Below are 27,702 nucleotides of genomic sequence, written 5' to 3'. Positions count from 1 at the left end.
TTTTAAGTACCTCCATGGCTACACTTCTGACCAGTACACAGCAACATGTGCTTGGCTGAGGAGAAGAGTTGCAGCTGCTGCTTCCAGGTAAGGGGGAGGGATCCTGAGCCCCTACTGGATCCTCACTGAGCCCCTCTATCAGACCTGGGCCCAGGTAATTTGTTACCGATCTGCTGCCAATACTCACCCGTCCCCGCTCCTCTCCCCACATGCTCACCGTCCCCACTCCCCCGTCTCATCTGAGCGCCAGTGTCCATGCTGCTGCTGCCACTGCCATGCTGCTGCCAATACTCACCCGTCCCCGCTCCTCTCCTCACATGCTCGCCGTCCCCAGTCCCCCCCCTCTCATCTCCCCGGTTCCGATAATCTCAATCCGACTTTAAAAAAAGTCGGATTGACATTGTCGGAACCGGGGCCAAAACCTGTCGGATTTGGCCACGGAACACGTGGATCCACAGCTGATCCGACAATGCACGTGTTGAAAAAAATCAGCCGGCATTGAATAGTTCAGAACCCGTCCAACCTAAACCTGTCGGAAGTTGCTGTCTTTCCGACAAGACGGCAGCTTCCGACAGCTATTGAATACACTCCTATGTATGAATTGTGACCTGGGGTGAATTTGTCAGGTAATCATAAATTAATCATAGAGATTGAACTGCATCTATATTAAGAGGGCTGGCAGATCTGTGCTTGCATTCAGCAGTTATTCAATGTATGAAAAAATTAATGAATGTGGGTGTGAAAATGCTGGACCTTACATCTTTTCTAAATCACACTGCTAAAGTGAAGAATAGTTTACTGTAAGATATTCATAATGGATTTCCTGCTACTTCTGGTATGTGCGCTAGAGATTCACTCCAGCTGCCATTTATTTAGTCATTTAAAAAAATATATTTTCTATCAAATCCCCTTGTCTTCCCTAATGGAATATACACATAAGAAAAATGTAAAAAATAATGTAGCTATTTAAAATGGGGAATAATAGATAATATATAAACATCCTTGACAAAGTACATCAGTATATGAAACGCGTTGGTAGGAAGTTGGAACAGACAGAGACAGTAGTGCAAGCACTCTCCTCTCATCTGCTTCAGCAGCCGGCAGGGCCGGCTCCAGGCCTACTAGCACCCTGAGCGAGAAAATTTAAAAGTGCCCCCCCCCTCCCCCATGCGCGCGCCGAAGGCGCGCGCTCCTGAAAAAGTGGGTGTGGCCTCCTGAAAAAGTGGGCGTGGTCTCGCCCCCCAGCAGTGCCAGCTACACATGACATGCCCTCCGGCAGTGCCAGCTACACGTGACATGACTCCCAGCAGTGCCAGCTACACATGATAGTGTTCACTTTTTAGGGCAGGTTGCTGATCACAGGGAGGGCACATTTTTAAGTTAGGTGGGCAAAATGATGTACATATTGTAATGCTTGTTGTACCCATTTCCACACGCTAAAGCATGGACAGTGCGCGCCGAAGGCGCGCAGCAAAAATTTAGGGGAGTTACTTCGTGGGGAAGGTGCGTAGCCACATTATAGTGGCAATTCACATTACACCACACAGTAGTGCAGCTAATACACATTGCACCAGGTAGAACCTCCTATAAGAGCACGTTAGACACATTGCGCCAGGTAGAGCACTGAGACACACTGCCCAGCCACAGACGCCTAGCGGGAACACTACATGATATGCCCCCCAGCAGTGCCAGCTACACATGACATGCCCCCCAGCAGTGGCAGCTACACGTGACATGCCCCCCATCAGTGCCAGCTACATAAATGGCCACACAGTTCCAGATGGATAAATGCCCCCACAGCGCAGATATGCCCCCACAGTGCCAGATACATTAATGCCCTCACAGTGCAAGATATGCCCCCACAGTGCAAGAAATGCCCCCACAGTGCAAGAAATGCCCCCACAGTGCAAGAAATGCCCCCACAGTGCCAGATACATAAATGCCCCCACGGTGCCAGATACATAATTGCCCCCACGGTGCCAGATACATAAATGCCCCCACGGTGCCAGATACATAAATGCCCCCACGGTGCCAGATACATAAATGCCCCCACGGTGCCAGATACATAAATGCCCCCACAGAGCCAGATATGCCCCCACAGAGCCAGATAAATGCCCCCACAGAGCCAGATAAATGCCCCCACAGTGCCAGATAAATGCCCCCACAGTGCCAGATAAATACCCCCACAGTGCCAGATATGCCCCCACAGTGCCAGATATGCCCCCACAGTGCCAGAAATGCCCCCACAGTGCCAGATATGCCCCCCACAGTGCCAGATATGCCACCCACAGTGCCAGATATGCCCCCACAGTGCCAGAAATGCCCCCCACAGTGCCAGATATGCCACCCACAGTGCCAGATATGCCACCCACAGTGCCAGATATGCCCCCACAGAACCAGATATGCCCCCACAGTGCCAGATATGCCCCCACAGTGCCAGATATGCCCCCACAGTGCCAGAAATGCCCCCCACAGTGCCAGATATGCCACCCACAGAGCCAGATATGCCCCCACAGTGCCAGATATGCCCGCACAGTGCCAGAAATGCCCCCCACAGTGCCAGAAATGCCCCCCACAGTGCCAGATATGCCCCCACAGAACCAGATATGCCCCCACAGAGCCAGATATGCAATGCCCCCCACAGTGCCAGAAATGCCCCCCCCATAGCCAGAAATGCCCCCACAGTGCGGATCCCCCCAATACCTGCGGCGCTGCTGGGGAGGAGTACTGCTGCTGTCCGCCTGTCCGAGTGTGCTGGCGAGCGGGCGGGAGTGCTGGCGGGCGGGCGGGCGGCCGGCGAGTCAGAGTGAGCCTGGGTCCGGGTGGCCACTTGTGTGCACTATGGCGCCGGCGTCTGACGTCAGACACCGGCGCCGCGCAGCGCACATAGCGCACAGTGCACACGGGCCAATGCTGCACACACAGGGCCGGCTCCAGCATCGAATATGGCGGCGCCAGCGCGCGGCGCCCATTAAGGGTGGCACCCTGTGCGGCCGCTCTATTCGAACATGCCTAGAGCCGGCCCTGGCAGCCGGCCACTTCCAGTCCCCCGATCAATGAGGAACATAGAGACTGAACCTAGTAGCTAGGTTGAAGACGCCACAGCACACAGGAGAAGCCACGCACTGCTGGTAAACACCGGAGGGATCTTGCAGGGTAAGATTAGAGATAGGATCAGCTGTTCAGTCCCTCAAACACCTGAGTGGCTTCACTGTGATTGGTGGTGACTTGCTATTGGAAGTTCTACCTGCCAGTCACAAATTCTACAGGCAGTTCAATTGTGAGGTGTTTTCTCCCTCTGGGACTGCAAGACCAGGCTGTGATAAGCAGAGAGCATACTTCCAGTAGGAAGCCACTCCCTGCCTTTCGTGCAGTCCTAGCCAGCTTCCATGGGCTGCAGATGATGCAGTCCATAAAAAATGGAGGTTTTGCACATGTGCAGTCGCATTTGTCCCAGCACCTGGCAAATCCATTGCGCATGTGCCGTGACCTGGGGCTGGCTGTCGCCTCTCGTCTCCGGGCATGGTTTAGCGGCAACCCTCCTCCTAAAATTAAGTAGGAGCCGCCACTGTTTATTATTTACATACCATGCCACCACGCCAGAAAGGAGCTTAGACATTATTTTACTTGAGTATTATTCTATTAATATTTTTTTTTTTTTATATTAAAGTTGTGGTATAGGTATATTTGTGCTGCACACACGTGTAGTACTGCTATTCCCTTGTATTACAGTAGCATGTCATTCATGGAAATGATATACAGTATGGGATAATGTGTACAAAGTGACTTCTGTTATCCATATATTTGATAGTAGGGGACACAGGACCTAATCCAGAGGTGGATGCTAATTGTGCCGCTGCTGCATCGTTCATACAAGGCAGATCTGAGAAGACATGCAAATGTTGCAGGCACATCTAACAGAAATGCCCAGCTCTGGGTACTCAGATCCACCGCTTGCGTACAAAGATGCACCATCGGGTACACATCGGTCACATTATCAGGCCTCTGAGCAATCCTATGGTTGCTCCGAATGTCCATTGCAAGTAAGTGCCTGGGGTCAGAACCACAGCGTAAGCAGATGCAGTCGCTGGCTGCAACATGTGCCTAAAACAGCTGTGACACAGCTGCATTTGAGACACCACACCCTGTTACCTCCCATCTGTCAATCACTCTGCGTCCTAATCCACACTACAATTGCCGTCACCAGACCATCTCTGCACGTGCGCAGTGCGACTCTGTTTCATGTGCTGTTACAAGGAAAATAAGCTAACTGCGCCAACATCAGCATTACGCCCACCACTAGATCTGGCCCATTGTGCCTTATCCCCATATAAGCAGCAATCTTATTAGAACATTTTAGTATTTCAGTGAGAATTGTATTAAAGGAAGGAAGCAGAGAAGCCATAGATATTGTTTGAACACAATGTATGAACAAATCTGAAGTATATTTTCTCTGTCATTCTCTGACAGGGATGAAATGTGCCCTAAAATAAACATTATAATGACAGATATCATCTATGATCACTAGGCATGTCACAGAATGACAGGGAAAAGGATATCTCTCACAGCTGCTTATACAAGTATTCACACCACTCATACATTATAAGAAATCTTATTAGAAAGCATGTACAGTAAGTGAAATACAAGTTAGCATTTAAGTTGTGAGATGCAAGGGACTCTACACAGTGTATACTCGATATGTATCCTTTGCCAGCATAATACGTTTATCCCATTACTCTTCAGAAACCCCGTCCGTTATCCTTCTGTCCATTTAATGAAGAAAACTTTTGTTAATGAGGAAACATGCTGTGTAATAGAACACTTCGTACTTATAGAACACTTTATTGAGTTTATCTACACTGCTGTACATGTCTATCTATCTATCTATCTATCTATCTATCTATCTATCTATCTATCTATCTATCTATCGGGACGTGCAATGAGGTAAATTGCTCAGGAGATCACTAGTATCAGAGCCAGACTTACACACAATGGGATGCGGTCAACATCCCGCTGGACGGGATCCCGGCGGTCGAAATACCGACGCCGGAATCCCGAATGCCACAATCCCGACATATTCTCCCTCCGTGGGTGTCCACGACACCCATAGAGGGAGAATATAATAGTGTGCCGAGCATAGCGAGGCACCGTGCCCGCAGCGTGGCGAGCGTAGCGAGCCCGCAAGGGGCTGCGTTCCGCTCGCCACCCCTGTCGGGATTGTGTGGTTGGGATTCCGGCATCGGTATTTCGACCGCCGGGATCCCGTCCAGCGGGATTACATACTGATCCCCACACAATATATGAGCCCAGGGGTACATCTGGGTATTATACAAAGGTGCAGCAGTATAAACTCCTGAAATTTGATCAGAGATGTGCGGAAAAGATAGGCGCGCACCTGCCATAGACTTTTTACTACACAGTTTTGACTATACAAATGATAGAATAATACAAAGAAGATATTTCTAACATATTCTTTGTATTTTTTATATACTTTACACAGTCAGAACTCCAGCGAATATGTTATTATGACAGAAAAGGCTGCGCCTCACCTGCCTCACCTCACCGCACGTCACTGCTATCTATCTGTTGTGAGAGATAAAGCACTAGTCAATCAGCTTGTGACTTACACTTTACAGGCTGTGTTTGAAAAAATGACAGGAGGTGATTGGCTGGTACTTTATCTCTCACAATTTTATCTGCTTCCAAGCTTTGATAAATAACCCCCTAAATCTCAAAGTACATGTTTAAAAGCCATGAATGTGAAATACATGTCATTGTTACCATAATATTACACTTCAGCTAAGTTAAAAAGAAAATATTAACTCTCAACTCCATTACAAATAGCTGAAGCAAGGCCTTAGGGAGGGGCCCTGGGGGCACACTACTGCTGTCCCACAATCCCCAGTATCTGACTAACAGGGTGCCTGGAACGGCACCCTGCAGCCAGAAGCGCTGTTGCAGTGCAGCTCGAAACGTTCAAAGCATACTTGCCTACTCTCCCGGAATGGCCGGGAGGCTCCCGAAAATCGGGTGACCCTCCCGGCCCCCCGGAAGAGCAGGCAAGTCTCCTGATTTGCGGGGTCCCCCCTGCCCGTCCGCCCACTTAGTGTGTAAAGAATCGCGTCATCATAGCCACGCCCCCTGCAGTGTAATGCAGGTGATCGCAGCATTACAGAACGGGGGCGTGGCTTAAAGGAGGTGTCACTGTGACCCCGCCCTTGCTCCGCCCCTGTCCTGCCCCCGTCCCGCCTCAGGCGACCCCCTCCTTTACAGCACAGCCTCCCCTGCCCGCCCGCTTAGCCGACCTGGCTGCTCTCTCCCGCAGAGAGCAGCCAGAATATCGGTATGTATGGTCCAAAGGACACTCCGGGCATGCACTGTGCATCCAGGCATTTGTACACTTTCCCCTGCCTGTGGCCCCTCCTGCTCACGCGATGTCATGAGTTTGGGGGTGGGGCTGGCACAGGGCAGCCATGAGCCCTGTTCCAGCTCTATTAAGTCCTGAGATAACTACTGTGCCATAACCAGGGCCGTAACTACGTGTGTGCCAAGTGGGCTTGGCACACAGCGCAGTTGCCCTGAGGGCGCACGGCCAGCGGCATGTAATGAGTCAAATTGACTCATTACATGCCGCCTCTGAAGTCTGCGCCGTGCGCCGCAGCCGCGCTGGAGGAGAGAGAAGCGCCGGAGGCAGCTGAGAAGGAGGAGGAGGGAGGGGGACTGGAGCCGCAGCAGCGCTATTTCATTGGTAGTAAGCGCCGCTGCAGCATCCCCCTCACCTTCCGTATAGGCTGCCTGGCGCTGCTGTGGATGCTGGGATGCGGTTCCTCCATCCCAGCATCCACAGCAGCGCCAGGCAGCCTATACGGAAGGAGAGGGGGATGCTGCAGCGGCGCTTACTACCAATGAAATAGCGCTGCTGCGGCTCCAGTCCCCCTCCCTCTTCCTCCTTGTCCGATGCCTGCACAGAGGGAGATGCCAGCACGAGGAGCCTGTCAGCGGGGAGAAGGTAAGTATATCCCTATCTCTCTCTTTCTCTTTCTCTCTCTCTCTCTCTCTCTCTGGGGGACACCGTCTGCCATAATGTGTAAAAAGGGGTCCTGGCTGCTGCAATGTTTAAAAAGGGGGACTGGCTGTCGCAATGTGTAAAAAGGGGGACTGGCTGCCGCAATGTGTAAAAAGGGGGACAGGCTGCCGCAATGTGTAAAAAGGGGGCCTGGCTGCCGCAATGTGTAAAAAGGGGTCCTGGCTGCCGCAATGTGTAAAAAGGGGTCCTGGCTGCCGCAATGTGTAAAAAGGGGGACAGGCTGCCGCAATGTGTAAAAAGGGGGACTGGCTGCCGCAATGTGTAAAAAGGGGTCCTGGCTGCCGCAATGTGTAAAAAGGGGGCCTGGCTGCCGCAATGTGCAAAAAAGGGGGCCTGGCTGCCGCAATGTGTAAAAAGGGGGCCTGGCTGCCGCAATGTGTAAAAAGGGGGCCTGGCTGCCGCAATGTGTAAAAAGGGGGACTGGCTGCCGCAATGTGTAAAAAGGGGGACTGGCTGCCGCAATGTGTAAAAAGGGGGACTGGCTGCCGCAATGTGTAAAAAGGGGGACTGGCTGCCGCAATGTGTAAAAAGGGGTCCTGGCTGCCGCAATGTGTAAAAATGGGTCCTGGCTGCCGCAATGTGTAAAAAGGGGGTCTGGCTGCCGCAATGTGTAAAAAGGGGGCCTGGCTGCCATAATGTGTAAAAACGGGGGACTGGCTGCTGCAATGTGTAATAAGGGGGAGTGGTTGTCGCAATGTGTAAAAAGGGGGACTGGCTGCCGCAATGTGTAAAAAGGGGGACTAGCTGCCGCAATGTGTAAAAAGGGGGACTGGCTGCCGCAATGTGTAAAAAGGGGGACTGGCTGCCGCAATGTGTAAAAAGGGGGCCTGGCTGCCGCAATGTGTAAAAAGGGGGCCTGGCTGCCGCAATGTGTAAAAAGGGGGACTGGCTGCCGCAATGTGTAAAAAGGGGGACTGGCTGCCGCAATGTGTAAAAAGGGGGACTGTCTGCTGTAATGTGTAAAAAGGGGGACGCTGTCTGCTGTAATGTATAAAAGGGGCTCTACCTGGTGTAGTGGCGCTACTGTGCAGCGTAATTTGAATAATGGAGACTACTGTGCACCGTAGTATGAATTGCTATTTATTTTGTGGCCACGTCCCTTCCCCATGAAGCCACGCCCCTATATATTTTTTGCACGACTGCGGCGAGCACTGCCCGAATCTTGCATGGGGGGGGGGGGGGCGCCAATGTCGTTTCTTGCACACAGCGCTAAAATGCCTAGTTACGGCACTGGCCATAACTAACTCTGCTATGCATATAATTCCACTGCAATTTCAATCTGAGTTTGGACAAACCTTTCTCAAATGTAAATATGCTTTGTGCCATGCGCAGGTCTCTGGGAACTGGAGGTCCACACTGTTTCTGGAGAGTTCTGTACTGCCCATGCACATACAATGCCACTGCACCCAAATGTTAAAATGTCTACTTGTGCTTTAGTCATTTTTCATTTCAATGCATCCATTTTTATTTTAATGTTCCATGCATTTTAATGGGATATGACCAAATATACCATTATAATGCATTTTCAAACATACAGTGTGTGACTGTGGGCCTAATTCAGACCTGACTGCAACAGCAAACTTTTCTCTAATGGGCAAAACCATGTGCAGTGCAGGTGGGGCAGATGTAACGTGCAGAGAGAGCAGGGGCGTTTTAAAAGTTGAGGAGGCCCGTGTGCTGCCTTCTGCTTCAGGGGCCCCCTCCTCTCTGACTGATGCACAGGTGTTTTAATACTTACCTCTCCGGAGTCCCCCGGCGGTGCCATCCTTCTCCGCAGCGGCAATAGAGTCTGAGAACAGACTCTATTGCGCATGCGCAAACCTCCGGGAAAACGGCGTGGCTGCCATTTTCCCGAAGATTTTGCTAATGCGCATGCGCAAACTTCCGGTAAAATGGCCGTTGTGCCATCTTTCCGGAGTTTTCAGCAGGCGCAATAGAGTTTGTTCCCCCTAGTGTTCTATCTCTATTACGCTGCCGAGAAGGGATGGCTCTGACGGGGGACTCCAGAGAGGTAAGTATTAAACAAATGGGTGCAGTGTGTACAGGGTGGGCCCCCCTGTACCCTGGGGGCCAGTGTGCCTCGCACACACTTCACCCATTATAGATACGCCACTGAGAGAGAATTAGATTTGGTTGGGGTATGTTCTGAAATCTAAATTGCAGTGCAAAAATAAAGCAGCCAGTATTTACCCTGCACAGAAACCAAATATCCCACCCAAATCTAACTTTCTCTGCACATGTATATCTGCCACACTTCTTGCAGTGCACATGGTTTTGCCCATTAGAGAAAGATTTTGCTTTTGCGATCATGTCTGAATTAGGCCCAGTGTCAAGCAGCTATGGACTGCATGTGGCCACAAATAAATTTCTGCCAGATGTATGTGCAAACACATAGCATTTTGAAGCTGTTTGCACGTGTACTTTTTTGCATATAAATGCATTGCTAGTGGTGGGTAAGTGTCACTATGTCTCTACCTCCTAAGCCCCTTTCGTATACAGATCACTTTGTACAATTGGAGCTCTGTATATATAGCATTTATTGCTTGGGAAGGAAGGTTTGAGCTTGGTAGCTGGTGAAGTGCTAGAGGAGGAGGAGGAGGAGGAGGAGGAGGAGGAGGAATATAACAGGAGTACGATAAACCCATCTTACCACTGACGATCTGGTAAACATCTTTGTAACAATTTTAACAAACTCCGCTTTATATAACAACTTCTTGGAAACCCTGCTTTAATAGGTAACCTAAGCACTATTTGTCCATTTATTTTTCAAGTTACAGTGACTGTGTGTACAGCGTAAAAGCAGACCTATTGTTTTCCAGGAAGTTAATTTCCACATTAATTGTGAAGTCCAAGCAAATTCCCAGATGAAAGGTTAGATGATATCATGTACCCGGATATAAGGCTATTGGTATATATCCATGCATGTGCTAAACAATGGAGCCTTGGTTACCATGTAAATATTTTTCAGATTTGTCTGATCACCTGATCATTTATCAGCTAAAGCCGTACTATGAAATGTCTACAGCGTATCTTAGTTTAGACATGCAGTGTTTGGTGTATATCAAAGCACACATTTCTGCTCTTTATAGTCAACATTTCAGGTGTGTAACAATGATTTTTAATGTTGTGGTTTTGTGAGCTTTTCAATTTGTTTTATGCTTTATCAGTTGTTTATTAACCAAACCATTACCAAAAAACCTACTTACTCTGAGCCCAGCGCTGATATTAATTGTCAGATTCACCTACGATTTGCTTGTGACTTTCTCCTCCTGCATAATCCTGCTGCCAGACTTAAACTCTGTCAAAAAATTATTAACAATGTTACCCTGAGATGATGCTAAACTAAGCTACTGAACTAATAAGATGCAACTCTATATACAGGGCCAGCTCCAGGCCTACTAGCACCCTGTGCGAGGAAATTTCAAATCCCCCCCCCCCCATACGCGCGCCGAAGGTGCGAGCGCGCTACTGGAAAAGTGCGTGTGGCCTCGCAACTTTATAATTATCAGACTGTAAATATATTTTCACACTCCTCTACACACACACACAATTAGCAGCCTTACACATAACGCCCACAGTAGTGTACTTTACACATAATGTCTCCAGTAAAGTGTACAGTGCCAGATACACATACGCCCCCAGTAGTGCCAAATACACATACACCCCCAGTAGTGCCAGACACACCTATGGCCCCAGCAGTGCAGTGCCAGATACACATATGCCCCCCGAGTGCAGTGCCAGATACACATTATATGCCCCTACAGTGTCAGATAGACATATGCCCCCGCAGTGCAGTGCCAGATACACATTATATGCTCCCACAGTGCCAGATACACATTATATGCTCCCACAGTGCCAGATACACATTATATGCCCCCGCAGTGCCAGATAAACATTATATGCCCCCGCAGTGCCAGATACACATTATATGCCCCCCACAGTCCCAAATACACAGTATATTCCCCTACAGTGCCAGATGCACATAATAAGCCCCCAGCAGTGCCATATACACATTATATGCTCCCAGCAGTGCCAGATGCACATTATATGCCCCCACAGTGCCACATACTGTAATATGCCCCCACACTGTCAGATACATATCTGCCCCCCCACTGTCAGATACACATCTGCCCCCACATTGTCAGATACACATGTGTCCCCACAGTGCCAGATACACATAATATGCCCACCACATTGTCAGATACACATAATATGCCCCCACATTGTCAGTTACACGTGTCCCCACAGTGCCAGGTACACGTGCCAACAAGAGTGCCAGATACACATGCCCCGCAGAGTACCAGATACACGTGCTCCCCAGAGTGCCAGATACACTTGTCCCCAAAGTGCCAGATACACATGCCCCCACGTATATCACGTGTGTTCTGCCATGGCGGCGCGGCGTGCCATGCGTGGGAGGAAAGGGACAGCTGCACTGAGTCTGCAGCAGTGTCCATCCCGCGGTCTGCCTCCTTGGTCCTTTTAGTGGCTGTACCGATGAGAGGGGAGTGCTGTGGACGGACTAAAGCTAAGCTACTCTCTGTGCGCTGTGCGGCACTGGCATCTGAAATAAGCGCGCACAGAGTAGTCTAGCTTTGTCCCGCCCACAGCACTCCCCCTACCGCGTCATCACACACAGCCGCTGCTGCTAGCGCTAGGGAGGCGGGCTGGGATGGACGCTGCTGTGCTGCTGCAGGTCCTGGCTCCAGGCAGGCTCCAATATGGCTGCGCGAGTGTGAGGCGCCCTTTAAGGGTGGCGCCTCTGCGCGGACGCTCTATTGGAACATTTCTGGAGCCAGCCCTGTCTATATAGTTCTGATTTTTACAGTTACCCTTATGAGAAGACACAGGGCCTGATTCAGATGTAGTTGCTGCTGCTGTTGCTATCTTTTGTCGTATGCAGTTGCGATTATATGCTAATATGGGCAGAAGCTAACCTGAGCATAGAGACACCCACTGCAGGTGCATCATTTCCATCCAACAGTGTATTACTGCTAATACATTGGTACCATCAACACAAATCGGAACATATCGCAGAGTCTGAATGCCTCTGTAGAGACGCAGGCTGAGCTGCTTTACAGTAGCAAGTAAGATCGCAACTGCTAATTTATGCATGCCCAGAAAATGCTGTCTGAACGGCCATGACACGCCTGCGTTTGGCCAACCACTGTCTTCTGTCACTGACTCTGCTATTAATTCCTTGGTATGACCGCAGTCTCAATTCACTCGCCGCACATGCGCAGTACAAAAACATCAACCAATATGCGTACAAAAGATGATTTACAACCGCATCTGAATTAGACCCACTGTTGCATACAGTATCCCGATTGAACATGTCTGTAATAAATAAATCCTCTTTTTAAAGGACTTTTTGTGTTTGATCCAAAATAAAACATTTCTGAACTAATAAGTTAAAAATGATTAGCCCATTATCAGAAATAGTTTGGCAAGCCACGCTAAGTAATGTTCCTCTTTGCCAATGTTGATTTAAAGCATAAGGTCGTCAGGAAGAATTAGAACGTTACTTATGAGAAAGCACATCTCCAGGAATGCTCGCAGCATCATGGCAGGGGGACAGTATGATGCCATGAGGTAGTGCATTCTGGAGATTCCACAGATAGTACACAGCACGTGAGAAGGGTTCTATGGAAAACTATATACAAGATTTAAGGCTGTAACACAGGGAACACATAATGACAGTATATGGCAGCGCTAAATACACACCTTATTCGTTGTAGATGAAATAATCTAAGAAATCAGAAGTAAAAAATTAAGACAAAAAATAAACAAGATAATCAAATAACATTTGGAACACTGAGGAGATGATCTAGGATTTGATTACATTGGTGACTAACAGACTAAGTGGGTGACAGCAGAGATTTTGGAGTGCCTGAAGCTCTAGTACTGCTATGCTGGCCAAATCCACTGCAATATTGCTGCTCATGTTTGTGCCCTTACATGTGTGGCCAGATTAGACATTAATACTGTCAGTCAGCACCAGCCGGGACCAGCCCGTGTAAGGCCAGCTTTACATGTGACTGGCTTACTTTGCATCTTAGGTAATAAACTGTATATGATCCCTTCTGTGAGATATATATTATATAGGCTAATGATACCTGGGCATAAATAATGACAAAACCAAAGTATGTTCCTTCACTTTTTAACACAGTTTCAATGCTATAACATAGGCGCTTCAAGTAAACATTAACCATGCTTCCCTTAGGTTTCTTTCCAGTGTGTTCCTCTCTCCATCTCAGCTGGTAGGGAGAAAAGAAACACAATGATCCCTTTGTAATGCAGCACAAATACAGATATGTTCATATATTTCTGTACCTTCGCTGACAATGGATGAAGTCAGGAGTTGGAAAATGACTATGTGACGATCCATTTTTTACGTGATCTATAGATTAATTCAGTGGTCCTCATGGGATGACATTCTTGCATATCATGCTAAGTAAGGTATGTGCAGCAACAAATGGCAACAAAATGCTGATAATGTCAGGAATTACAGTCATGGACAGATGGTTGTGGACTTTGTATTGTATGAGAATGATATTGAATTACTCAGATCTAAAGATAAACTGTATTCTGGAGGTATGGGGTGTATCATGTAAGTGTCAGTATGTAACCTGCAGCAGGTGACAGAGCTTAAAATAGGACATTTCACTGATTACACAATGTAACAACTCACCATACATTCATATCAATACAACCCTTTACTGCAGTGCCGTTTTATGAACACTTTGAACGATCGACAAACCATGGGCGCATTAGCTGATGTGTACCCCCGATGTGTCTGTGAACAATGTAATTGTATCGGCCCTGCAGCACAGCCTATGGCAGATATAGCGACACATCATGCTGTGTGTACAGGTAGTCTGTGCAGACTGCCTGTCCACTTGCTGCAGAGGCCGCCAGGGACTGACATCACAACTGGGCGGGCACATGTAAATGCCTGCCCAGTTGTGATGTCAAGCACAACACATTGGGCTGACGATCAGTAAGTGTGTATGCACTTACCGATCATCAGATAGGTTGGTGGACCAGCTGGATGGCTGTTCCGTTTGCCTATTGTGTACCCAGCTTTAGGGTATCCCTTCAAAAATAAAATGTCACCAAAACAATGACTGGTGTAACACAATAGCAGTGATGTAGTGATCACAGTCTGGACTGCTCTCATCAATGATGCAGTAACAGGAGGAAGGTGTAGTGAACAACACAGTAACGACCATGCACACAAATAAATAAATAAATATATATATATATATATATATATATATATTACCACATTTCTGTTCACCTTGACAAAGGGGCGTGCCAGCCCCGAAACGTTGGTATGGAGTGTTAATTTTTAAATACACGTTTTCCATTGCAAAGACTCTGAGTGCCGAAGACCTTTCTCTACATGGTAATACCTTATCCTATACTGGGGGCACCGGAGCATTGTATGCACATTAGAGCGGAGGGCCGGTCCAGACAGCACTGGTATGTGTGTGTGTGTGTGTGTGTGTGTGTGTGTGTATATATATATATATATATATATATATATATTTAACAACAATGGTGGCAAAATTGAGTCAACAGGAACCCATAACAGGTCATGCTTTCTAGACCACCAGCAGATCTTTAAAATGTGTTAGTTATGACTATACCTGTGCACCAGCTAGGAGATCTGAAAAACATGCGCTGTTAGGGATTTCTGAGGTCCGAGTTTGTCAACAATTGTATTACTAGCTAGCTGAAGCGGAGCCAGGGCAGTGGCAAAGGGGCTTTGTGGACACTTCTTTAGGGCTTCCCACAAATCAAGGGGGGAACCCATGTTATACTGCAACTGGTACGTTAACAGGTGTTTAATTTTTTAAATCATTACATCCCCAGCATTATACGTTGGCTATGGAGTCAAGATATATACCCTTAAATTATGTCAAATATAAACAGATAAGATCTGGGTTGATATTATTTATATTATTAATAGCCTTTGTTTATATTTATCAACATATTTCCCCAGGCCCTACAGTGAGCGTGCAGCACGCTGTAATACTGATTGGTGAATCCTTATATGCAACCATCAGTCACACCATTGAAACATGCGCCAGTCCTATGGCAGGTGCATTTTGAACAGCCCATATTTGTGTGCACTATTAGCCACCTCAGAGTCACCGTCCAGGAATGCCCATGACTTTTCCGACACCTTTCTGGTACCATCGGTCCAAATCGCAGCAGCACCTGTGTGGTTTACCCATAGGGTTTTTCAGATTATTTTCTATAGCAAATAATGGCTGTTATGCTATCGGGTGTGGTATGGAAGGTAGATAGTGTCTAGGTCGACAGTGTCTAGGTCGACAGTAACTAGGTCAACAGGGTCTTTAGGTCGACAGGTCAAAAGGTCGACATGAGTATTTTCTTTTTTTGGGTGTCGTTTTCTTCGTAGAGTGACCGGGAACCCCAATTAGTGTACCGTGTACCCTCGCATGGCGAGCGTTCGGGCAAGGTGTCTCGCTTCACTCGGCACAGATTACCATTCCAATCGTAGTCCACGTGGATCGTTAAGTATGAAAAGGTTAAAAAAAAGAAAAACTCATGAAAAACTCATGTTTACCTTTTGACCTAGAACATGTCGACCTAGAGACCCTGTCGACCTAGAAACCCTGTCGACCTAGTTACTGTCGACCAATAGTGGTCGACCTAGATAGTGTCGACCTAGAGACCAGATCCCATGCTATCATCTGCACTGTGTGCATACTGGGCCTTCTTCAGATGTGGTTGGAGTTCCGTCCTGCATCTCAAAGTACCAGCAACAGGACTTTCAGTGTTTAACAGTCTGCTGTCTTCTGGGAGGTGGGGAGGAGGTGACAAAGGCCGCCTTTTCTAAAACCGGAGATGTGTCGTGGCCATATATGGGGTGGGAAGAGACCAGGGATCTCCATCATAAGACAGGGATTTCCTGGACTCTGTGATGGATGGCTTGCATGGCACCATAGTTGCCGTAAGCCACCCGATGGTGACTGTGAGATCCGATGCTGCTTCCTATGACGCAGCAGGAGGCGTTTGTATGTAATAAACGCCTCCTGTGCATCACCAGACAGCACTATCACTACTGCTTCCTTAGGCCCATTGCACAGGACTCAGAATCGGGCCTCTAGTGTCTGATACCGTGTTGCATGTAAATGAATTTGTGTGACCTAAATATGTGTTATGGTGCAAAACTGGTGAACTGCAAATACACACAACTTTGTGTTCGTAGTTAGAGTTGCAGTTATCTTGTGCATGTGTGTCCATGTGCATGTACAAGGGGATCAGGTACGATAACAAACAATTGCAGTACCATAAGAGATGTGTCTTATATCGAGATACAGTATAAACTTGCTAAATAAAAGTACTGTATGAGCCATTCTTATACTGTTTCTGAGTCTTCACTTTATTTCAAAGCAATGATGTCTTTTTTTCTAAAGCAAGTGAATTTATCCATATTTCTAGAGTTTAATCTGTTACAGACCATACTAGTTTTTACTTATGTCTCTAATTATGTTTTATGATATATACAGTATAACTAGAATGTCTTGCTATGAGTACAGCCGATAACAAACTGTGCACAGTGCTTAAGTAGGCGTTGTTTGTTGTCTTTGAATACGAGGGTCAATATTTCTAAAGCTTTGAGGTTAAACTGCATTTTCATGTGATAAAGGGCTAATTCACATGGGTGATTTATGCCTGTATAGGATCCATTGTGTACGCACTTCATTTTTAACTGACGTCATTGAGGTTTAAAAAGCACCCAGCACCAATAGCTTTCTGCTCTGTGTGTTTTAAATGTCTAAAAAAAATATAGCACAGCGGCCATCAGCAGAATTCATGTTCAGGACAAGTTCTTTCTCATAGAAACCTGTGTAAGTATAGAGGGGAGGAGAGCCATTAGATACTGAGTGGCAGATGTATTAAGCTTGGAGAAGTGATAAAACAGTGATAAAGCAGTGATAAGTGCAAGGTGATAATGCACCAGCCAATCAGCTCCAACATGTAAATTGCCAGTTAGGAGCTGATTGGCTGGTGCATTATCACCTTCCACTTATCAATGCTTTATCACTTCTCCAGGCTTAATACATCTGCCCCAGAGAGTCTATCTCACCAATGAAATCTGCCAGATAAGTATTTACTTTAGGGATGTAGTTAATATTACTTTATATAAATTATCTTTAAGGTCTAAGATTTTTAAATATTTGTGTTTTTTTTAAGTGAAGTTAGCCTTTAGTACAATATTAATGATAAATCATGATTCACCTAACCCTACCGGTTACCTCCCTTTATGTTCTATGGTAAAATCTCCATAAAATTGACACCAACGGATCCCAATACTAATCCATCTGGACTTTGGGTGTTGTGTTCTGCTGATTGGATGGAGTAAATCTTGTAGTGCTTTGTGCTGCAGAGGTGGTTGTTGCTCAGCTCCTGGTGTCAGGTACTATAGCAGCTATAGTTTAAGGAGAGGATTCTCCCTATTTGTTAAATGCATATTTGCATAAATAGAGGATGTTGTGCAAATGTAGACTTTTTTTTTTCTTGGTTTGCACTGTATATTTTATATACCTTTCAGTGCTGGGAGTACCACTACTGCAAATGATGGGGTTACTGTGGAGGCTAGATACGAGAAACTGCTCGGTAATGCAAACCCGCTGTCTCAAGGAATGTTCTCTGGTCTCCTGAACACGTGTGGGTGCTGGCCCCTTCACTGGTGGAGTTCTGCTTGAGGCTCCACGTAGTCCCAGGGTATAAAGTGCTATAGAGCTCAGTAAGTGCTGAAAGCCAATGATTCTGCGCTGCACTGATGATTATGACTCCAAACCTCCTGGAGCTGTAGTTAGCTATAATGTGGCATTAGCCCACAGGAACAAATAGGTCTGGTGAGGGTAGGGGGGAACTTCAATTACCCATGAGACTTAAGCCCCGTACACACTGGGCGATAACACTAGACAATATGATTGATAACCAAAATCTTTTGTTCATATCATCTAGTGTGCATGCCTTAATGGTGCACCCACGGGTCGTTCTTGTTCAGGCATTATCTACCGAACATGCAGCTCAATTTTGACTATGTTGTTGAGTTGCTTGTTCGGGGAATGCGGGGATGATGTCACTGAATGATATTGTTCATCAATATCATTTAGTGTGTATACACTGACGATCTCCCCTAATTAGCAGTCAGCGATATAGCACTTACTGCTAACTAGGGGAGGTCGCCTAGTGTGTACCCAGCTTAACAGTGTCTATGGACTTTAACAAGCCCGGAGCTATCCAATTATTTCAGTAAGCCCGCTGCTAAAGTGAAGTAACCCATAGCTCCTAGGGTAAGTGCCTGGAGCTATGTAGTTACCAGTCACGGTAAGTCCATGACTAGTCATTAAAGCACTAGTTAACGCAGATTACTCTTCACACCTAAGGAGGGGACAAGCAAAAATCCGTGTGGAGTGCACCCTCTGGGTTAGTGGCGGCCTAACTGTGGGCAGTAATTGAATAGCAACGGGCTGTGGGCACTTATCTCGGGCGCTAAAACCCTGCTATACTGTAAGCCTTGTGTCTAATTGAAATCCCCCCCTATGAATAAGTGCTTTGTAGAATGAAATGTGCTAGTGTGATTTGCAATTTCTTACTGCAGCCTGTTCACTGCACTCTGTATATGAATGCATTCCGAACTAGCAGTACCCTAGATGTGTGGTGGATTTCTCCTACAAAGCTGTATAACATGGCTTTGGGCCATCAATGTTGTTTATTAACATGGCTACTTTTGATTTGTGACTTTCTACTCAGGGAAGTGATAACATAAATTGCTCACAAGCATATTTTTCAGTAAGAATGTATGCTTATAAATTTCAAGGGGTCAAAACAAGTGCAGAACAAATGATTTTTAAATATAAAAAGACTTTCCCATCCATCAGTTTCCATCTGTTGTCTGTTTGTGTACTGAGAGTTTAATATTAGCCCATACTGAAGGCATTTCCTTTTCCCAGATCACCGAGGTGTAATCGAACCTGCATAAAATGTGATTGGGGTTATGTGACTTCCAGCATAATCTAGTGCAGCTGACAAGCAGATCACAGCACTGGATATTACTCACAACAGCTAATAAAGTATTAATAATACACATCTATGTTTTCTCAAACATGCCGGTCCTGAAAACGAGTATTTCATTTAGAATTTCACCTAAACATTCTAATGGATCTCCGTCAATTTAAAAAAAAGCAACAATGTGATTTTGGTGTTGAATTCTACATTGTACAAATTGCTGTGTTTTTGTTAAAACTCAGATTTATAATTTTAGCCACATGGAAATTCTTGATAAACAGTAAATAAGCAGGCATCCATTTGACACTAATTGCAACGTATATTTTGAGGGCAAAGGTAGGTACTGTACTGCATACTAGTGTGCTGATGTAGGCAATGTCTGGTGTTGTATTATGTTGCTGCTATATACATTCTATATTTTTGGTGGGGTAACATTATGAAATGAGCCATGGAACTCTTAAAATTGGTTTATTTAAAAAAATTGCAGTGCATAATTTGGTAAAGCTAGAACCATTTATTATAATGCTCTATGGGGGACATTTACTAAGCAGTGATAAGAGCAGAGAAGTGAGCCAGTGGAGAAGTGGCCCCATCAACCAATCAGCAGCTCTGTATCATTTTATAGTACGCAAATTATAGATGTTACTTCAGTGCTGATTGGTTTCCATGGGCAACTTCTCCACTGGCTCACTTCTCCGCTCTTATCACTGCTTAGTAAATGTCCCCCTATGTCATTTATTTGCTTGTACATTTTCTATTAATAATGTAAATGATTTCTCTAAACACGCCAGTGATGGTGGCCTTGTCCTTCCCTGTTTACATAAATATTACCTTGCATCCCACTTGACTCAGACTGTCCTGGCACATTCTGACTCTCACTCTAGGCTTTGGATAGATATTGAAGCCAACCTACGACACATGCTCTCACCCTACACCTTGTTTAGGTTGGTGCCAAAGGACAGACCCTCCACCCTACCTTGCGTTTTTCACTGTCTGTTTTGACCTCATTTTTAACAGCCTTCTCTTTGTCGGTAGTCCCAACAGAATGATTCTTCTATGGAATAATTCAGTATTTCCCCAAGGGCCCCTATGGTTCCGTCACTAGACGTGGAAAAATCTGAAATTCTATTGTGGTCCCCACTACTTTAGAAGTAGTACTTCTTTTATCGTAATATTATTTTTGTTACCACAATGCTTGTTTTATGTATGTTCTCATTGACTCCCTTTTCTATCCGAGTAAAAAATCAATAAACTTTATATATTAAAAAAAAAAATGTAAATCATATGTTGGTGTGTGGGGTTTAGTTTATTTTTTGCTTCATTGTTTATGATTCCTATTCAGTTATCTTTATCATACAGTACATAAATCAGTGTTTGTTTTTAGTGTGATACTAATGAAATAAATATACCATTAAAATATCAAGAAAGGACAGGGTGCCAGGAAAGTGTCATGGGTAGACAATAACCGCTGCACCGGCATGGAAGCAGTGAGGTTACAATTTTGGCCTATTTTGGTTATACCTAACAACGTTATATTTTGGTTATAACCGTCTTACCTTCTAAAATTAGCCCTAATATCTTTATGCAAAATACATAATAGTAGAAAACTGCCATTTTTTTCTTTTAGAAAAATAGAAATACAATTTTAATAATTATGAGAATTTTTTCTGTTCTATAGTATAAATTTTAAAGTTGAAATTTTTATATATGCGAAATTCCAAACACAGGCCATGGTCACAGATCACTATATGCATAAGAAAGGATTATTATTTGTGGGAGGTCAAGTGGTTGATGATGATGCAGGTCACCTGCACTAGCGAGAACAATTTTTAATGAAGTTTGTGAATACACCACTAATGCTGATTGTTGCTTCCTGCATTGCCCGGACGGGAAGCAGTTAGCTTCTCGACGGATGGGATCCCGGCGGTCAATATACCGACGCCAGGATCCCGAAGGAGGATGCAATGCCGGTGTCTACATACTGACGCCGCTTGGGATGCTGGCATCACATTACTGACAGCAAGCATCCCAATCGTCCTCACAGCGGGACGCGCTGGCATACTGCCGTGCGGGGGGGTGTTAGGGTTAGGCAGGAGAAGGCAGGTTCGCGTTAGGGAGCAGGGACGTGAAGGTTAGGGACCAGGGAGGGAGGGTTAGGTTTAGGTACTTAGAGGGGGAGGTTAGGGTTAGGCACCACAGGGGAGGGTTAGGGTTAGGCACCCCCAAGGGAGGGTTAGGGTAGGGAAAAGGGGAGGGTTAGGGGCCATAATGGGGGGCTGTCGGGATTATGATGGACGGGATGCCGCTGTTGCTAAACAATAGCATTTGCCCTTCTGTGCGATAGACCTGTTTTCATTGAATTACACAGGAATGACGTCTAGATTTATAGTAGATAATTTTTGGGGTCTCTGGATATAAAAAAATCCCATCATGCTGACTGTTTCAGAATGATGACGTAATGGTATTTCTAGTGTTTTACTTCTCCTGTCTATTTCTGTTTTATTAGGCAGCATTCTATGTATAGCTTAAACGTTTTGTTGTGCACGTCCATTATATCATCCTTCATGCTTTGTTCACGCCTCTCACTCTGTTTTAGGTACTATTCAGTACGAGCCTTCTGTCAATCTGATATTGTAAGACTGTGGTGTTAAGTAAATCTCTTTATTACATAACAATCATACCTACACTCTGTGCTTTTTATTTTCCTGCCACTTCTGCTTTACTGTTTTTATTTTTTTATTTGGAAAAATGTGACTAGAAAAGTATTGAAATATGCAGCCTAGGAATGACAAGTGACTGTGTTTCATGCAGTCCTGTTTTGTGGCCAGATCTAGCTATTTTCTGCACTGTGCATGGTCCATAGCCGACAGTATGTGACTTCAAGATACTGAATGGAACTCATAGTGGTACGCATCGCAGTCACATCTCTATTTGTGGCTGAATGGTTGTAATTATCGGAAATGGAGCTTTCACATGTAGACTGAGGGCGTTTCTTGGGTGTACAGAATTAATTGCATACTACACTGAGTTGAGCATACACAGAGATGGTCTGGATTAGGAAAAGTTAGTGCCCGCTGTTACTTTCACATGCAGATGGATACGAGTGGTGCAGTCTTACAGATGCATGCAACTTTGCATATAGATGAAGATCTGCACTTTGCCAACTTATGTGCAACTCTGAATTGTTGTTTATCTGTTGTTGCTTGGTGTGGTAATGTAAACATTACAGGGTAGTTTATCATTTTTCCACTGTTCATTCGGAGCTTGGTCAGATTGTCCTCAAATGCTCCGAGAGCCACGCTACTGTCCTGTTATATTCAGGGCTGCCGTTTTCTGAAGCTACAGCCCCAGGACTATAGTGTAAATAGCTGATTATGTCTACTGTAGTTTAGTGTAAACTGCTGGACCAATAGGAAGATGCACATTCTCAGGTTGCTTGTTACCTATTGGTTCATGGCAGCACAACCTATAGGGAAGTTACAGGGACCCAGCTAATGGAATAGATGGAGCATGGCAGTAATAACTAGGAGTGTTGTTTAATAATCCCATGGTTAGCTTTAAGTGACGTTAACCGTTAAATCAGAATGAACATCATGCCAGTTTAATGAGGAGCCTTTTTCGATAGCTGATTTTATCAGTGTTACAATTGTTATGTTTTTATTTCAAATTTATTATGTATTTTACATAGAAACTGGCAGGCCATTTTTGCATTATCTCATTTCTAGCAATTCTTGTTTTTGTCTTTATTGAATGCTGCTATTCTATCACACAGAGCTCTTTCATGAAAAAAAAACGTGATATTAAAGTGAATCATTAATCTACATTTTAAAATGACAAAGGAGTAATTTATGCTGCAAAACAATAGCATTTTTATTAGCAATTGTGCCACTGCGTAAAACTCGGCACATAAATAGATTCACACCCCATGGGCCACTTACACAGACACTTTATGAGTTCATAGCAGTTATTATTATTAGCACCAGTTATTTATATAGCACACACATATTCTGCAGCGCTTTACAGAGAATATTTGGGCATTCATATCAGTCCCTGCCCCAATGGAGCTTACAATCTATATTCCCTACCACATGTACACACACACACACACACACACACACACACACACACACACACACACACACACACATTCACGCTAGGGATAATTTTGTTGGGATCCATTTAATCTACCAGTATATTTTTGGATTGTGGGAGGAAACCGGAGTACCCGGAGGAAACCCACCACAGTACTGGGAGAATATACAAACTCCACAAAGTTATAGCCATGGTGGGAATTCAACCCATGACCTCAGTGCTGTGAGGCAGTAATGCTAACCATTACACCACCCATACTGCCCACAGCAGTTTTTAGTTATTTATTCTTTAGCACTGAATATTATGAGAATTAAACAACCCTTCTATGAAATTCATATTTCCTTATCTTCTTCCAAATTGCTGATTGATTTTCCTCCTTTTGCAAGTGGTGTCGGAATGGAACATGAAGGGCTCACCGGGGGAATGAAGTGGTAGGGCCCATGTGTAGGGTTTGGCCAGTTTCCATAGGAGGTGTAGCCAGCTGCCACAGAAGTTTGGCTAAAGGCCCGTATTCACTGGCCGATGTGGGAGAGATGTGTGCTGAGCGAACCGCTCAGCACACATATCTCCCACCGCTCAGCACAGCGCGATGTGTGCTGAGCGTGCGGGGGGAGACGGGGGGGGGGGGCGCTCATTTCACCCAGCGGGTGAAATGAGCGACCCGCTCCAGCGATAGCGATGCACGGGGCTGCGCATCGCTATCACTGTGGGGGGTACACACGGAGCGATCATGCTTAAAATCTAAGCAATCTAGTCAGATTGCTTAGATTTTAAGCAGCGATCACTCCGTGAGTACCCCCCTTAACCATTAGAAATTGCATGGTCTGGGCCCCTTGATAAATATATATATTAAATACTGCTAGTGCATGCATGATAATATTACAGATTAATAACAGCAAAACACTGTAGAACATACACCATAGAAGTGTGCAGTATAATGTAACATATGTATAATGTATAATACAAGTGCTCAGTCTGGAACTTGGGGGGACATGTACTAAGCAGTGATAAAAGTGGAGAAGTGAGCCAGTGGAGAAGCTGCCCATGGCAACCAATCAGCTGCTCTGTATACTTTTATAGTATGCAAATTTTAAATGTTACGTCAGTGCTGATTGGTTGCCATGGGCAACTTTTCCACTGGCTCACTTCTCTACTTTTATCACTGCTTAGTACATGTCCCCCTTGATCTCTAGAGGAGGAGTTGGAAACCCAGACAGTGGGGCCCACCGGGGGTTTCCCCTGGAACCCTGTGGGCCAGTCCAACCCTGTGCCTGTGTATCACTCAGACCTCACAATATACTACCCTGCTGGATGTCTCTCTCTCTCTCTCTCTCTCTCTCTCTCAAAAATAATAGCAATTTGTCAAGACTTGGTAGAATTCTATAATGATATACCCCTTTCACATCACACAAATAACCCGGTATCGACCCGGCATATTGCCGTGTCGACACGGGTTAGTGTGCGGTGTGAAAGTGCCAAGTCCAAGTTCCCTGGTCGACTGACCCGGTAATTCAACCCGGGTTATAAGCAGTATTACCCGGGACTCGTTTACAAGATAGGGAGAGGCGGTGCGGAGATGAGCTCATCTCCCAGCACCGCCTCCTCCCCCGCTGCCGGCACCCCCCCCTGCCACTATGGCAACCGACCCGGCATATTGCCGGGTCGGACAGCCAGGCAAATGGGGTAGGAGAGTCTCCAATGCCGGATCCCACCTGGGAAGGACCCGTTTCCAATTCCCGGGTGGGATCCGGCATTGGAGATGTGAAAGGGGTTATAGTGTGCCAATGAATAGCGATCCACAGTTAGGCTCACAGTCCTCAACAAAAACTGTGGCTGTGTGGCACTGTGGTCTGTAATGTGTAATCTGTTCAGTGCCATGGTTGCAAAGTGCGCCCCGAATGGTCAGGTAAAGCACTTCAAAACCAGTTATCTTTGCTGATTTCCCCTTGCACAACATAGATGTCAGAGGAAAATTAGCAATGATTTTGTAACACAATAGATGGTAGTGCGTATATTGGTATTGTGGCAATGTTTAGCGGCACACTGCACTGCACTGAAATCCCACTTAATTTTTAATGTAGCTTTAAAAGGAACATATGCATATAATCTATACTGACTATGTTTGCATAAAATGTCTACATTTATTTTATACAACATTTGTTACTTTTATTAGGTTACTTATGGTTACTAATAGTTAAATACAAGTTTTTCGCACAGTAAGTATTCTCCAGGCTACTGAAGATGAACAGTAATGCACAGACATAAAGCAGCCCACAAGTCTGACACATATTTCTACACACTAAGACAAAGGCAGAATTGTGTGAATAATAAAGTCAGTGCAGGAGAATGGTTAAATAGTAACCTATTAAACTCAAGGCAGCCTTTCAAACCAAGGAACTGATCATTATTCAGCATCAAGGAGGTCAGACCTCTATATGCACGAAATGATTGTGTGAAAAACAAAAAAAATATTCTTCAGTCTTGGATTTATTCTCACAGATGCAGGAAAACAGCCACAGAAAACTATTCTCATCTTATGTGAAACCGCCACAAAACAGACAAATCCGAACTCTAAGGAGGGACAAAAATATAATTATAAAAATGATTAACAGTCATAACATAATGTTGTTCACATTCTCTCTTCCTACTGTACATCATCTGTATCCTGCCTACCATAACCAAAGAACAATGATTATGTATCACAGGGAGGAGGACTGGATAATAGTAGGTGTGGTTACAGGACTCAGCAAAAGTGAGAAAGGAGAAAGAGAAAGCACAGCTAGTCAAAGTTAGGTGAAGGTTCAGTGAAGGTGAATATTACAGTATAAGGTCCACAGAGAAGAGAGAGAGAGGGGGAACTTGCAGATCAGACAGGTAAGCATTGCTGTGTTCTTATTACAACAGCTCTTTCTTCTTCTCTCACATCTCAGAACCAGGACTGTTTACTGTATATAGAATTTATTGCATAGATCTCTAGCGGAGTAATGTGCAAAGTTCACACTTCTCAATCCGTGATAGGACAATTCAAATGAATAAGTCTGGTCTGAAAAAAGAATATGCATTGCATCATAATGTTTCTCATGTATATGTAGGATACATTGAGTAAAGTATGGAAGATATACATTGCACTGAGAAGCTTGTTATATATGCATATGTTTACTGTATGAAAATGTATTACAGAGGATGGTGTCTATAATTTACTTACAAACTGGAGAATGTTCAAGTAGGATGTCAGAATTGCCAATCACATAATCTGTTAGTTGGGAAATATCAACTTTATAATATTATTCTAACATGTATTTATATTATTTGGGCAATGCCTAAAAAATAAAGAAAACATTAGTGAGAGATATAGATTTGCTAAAATAAAGTTAATCTACAGGTCTGTGCACTTCAGGCATAGTAATGATACACCTAAATTCAGACTATGCTGATAAGACAGAAATATGTTTGCTTGTACAGTATGTATGTATGCTAAATATTTTATTGTTAAGTATGTAAATAATATTATTTTAGATCAGTGGTCATCATGTACATAACATCTATAGTGGGGAAAATGTACTAAACCTTGGGGAGTGATAAAGTAGAGAGAGATAATCTACCAACAACCAATCAGCTCCTGTCTTGTTACAGGCTGTATTTGAAAAATGACAGGAGCTGATTGGCTGGTAGTTTATCTCTCTCCACATTCTTTTAAAATGTACCTTAACCCTTTCAGAGCTGTCTACCACAGTTTATAGTATATATGTGCTCAAACTATATTCACTGCAATGGGTGGCACTTAATACACCGGCTGTCGGGATCCCGGCGCTCAGCATACCGGCGCTGGAATCCCGACCGCCGGTATACCGACAACTATTCTCCCTCTTGGGGTATCCACGACACTACTGTAGGGAGAATAAATAGCGTAGCGCGCAACCGTGCCCGCAGTGAGCCCGCAAGGAGCTCTTTTGTGCTTGCCCCGCTGCCGGCATTCAGGCAGTAGGGATCCCGGTGGCGGTATGCTGGGCGCCGGGATCCCAAGTGCCGGCGAATCATATTACACTCCACTGCAATCTGCCTGACACAAGTGATGTACTGTAACATCTGTAATGTCTGGACCAGACTGGAATTTACGGGGTTAATCTCCAGGGTCTGTCAATAAAATGTTTATTTGAATTGAAAAAGTAAAAAGGTAAAACATTTTTAATGATAATATCAAAATCAATTTAAATGTAATTTAAATAATAATTAAATTGTATAGAAAACCTGTGCAAGCTTTCATGACATCAAGGCCCTTTCATCTTGCATTACACAAATCCTATCTGTACAAAAAACTTAATGGGATAAATGCACATAAGTTAATATAAGTATGCCAGGTGACAAATAAATAGCCAAATTGAACGTGAACAAAGCATTTAGTGGGGAAACATCTAAATGCTTTTTTACCACTGGGTCTCTTTTGCAAATTGTTAGATACATTCTAC

The 27,702-nt window shown here is 45.0% G+C and overlaps 1 protein-coding gene across 5 annotated transcripts in view; it reads left to right on the top strand.

Moving 5' to 3' along the window:
• The window catches only part of FILIP1 (filamin A interacting protein 1), a 393,141-nt gene that overhangs the window by 159,590 nt on the left and 205,849 nt on the right, over positions 1-27,702 (top strand). Inside the window, exon 1 of one of the 5 annotated variants that reach the window (XM_063916830.1) lies at positions 26,033-26,110. The exons of the other annotated variants lie outside the window; for them this stretch is intronic. The gene's annotated coding sequence lies outside the window, so the exon portion shown is untranslated. Of the gene's footprint in view, positions 1-26,032; positions 26,111-27,702 lie in introns of those variants that run through there. 5 annotated transcript variants of the gene reach the window in all.

Source organism: Pseudophryne corroboree, chromosome 4 (assembly GCF_028390025.1).
Source record: "Pseudophryne corroboree isolate aPseCor3 chromosome 4, aPseCor3.hap2, whole genome shotgun sequence".
Taxonomy (NCBI): domain Eukaryota; kingdom Metazoa; phylum Chordata; class Amphibia; order Anura; family Myobatrachidae; genus Pseudophryne; species Pseudophryne corroboree.
This window is presented reverse-complemented; position numbering and strand designations above follow the sequence as displayed.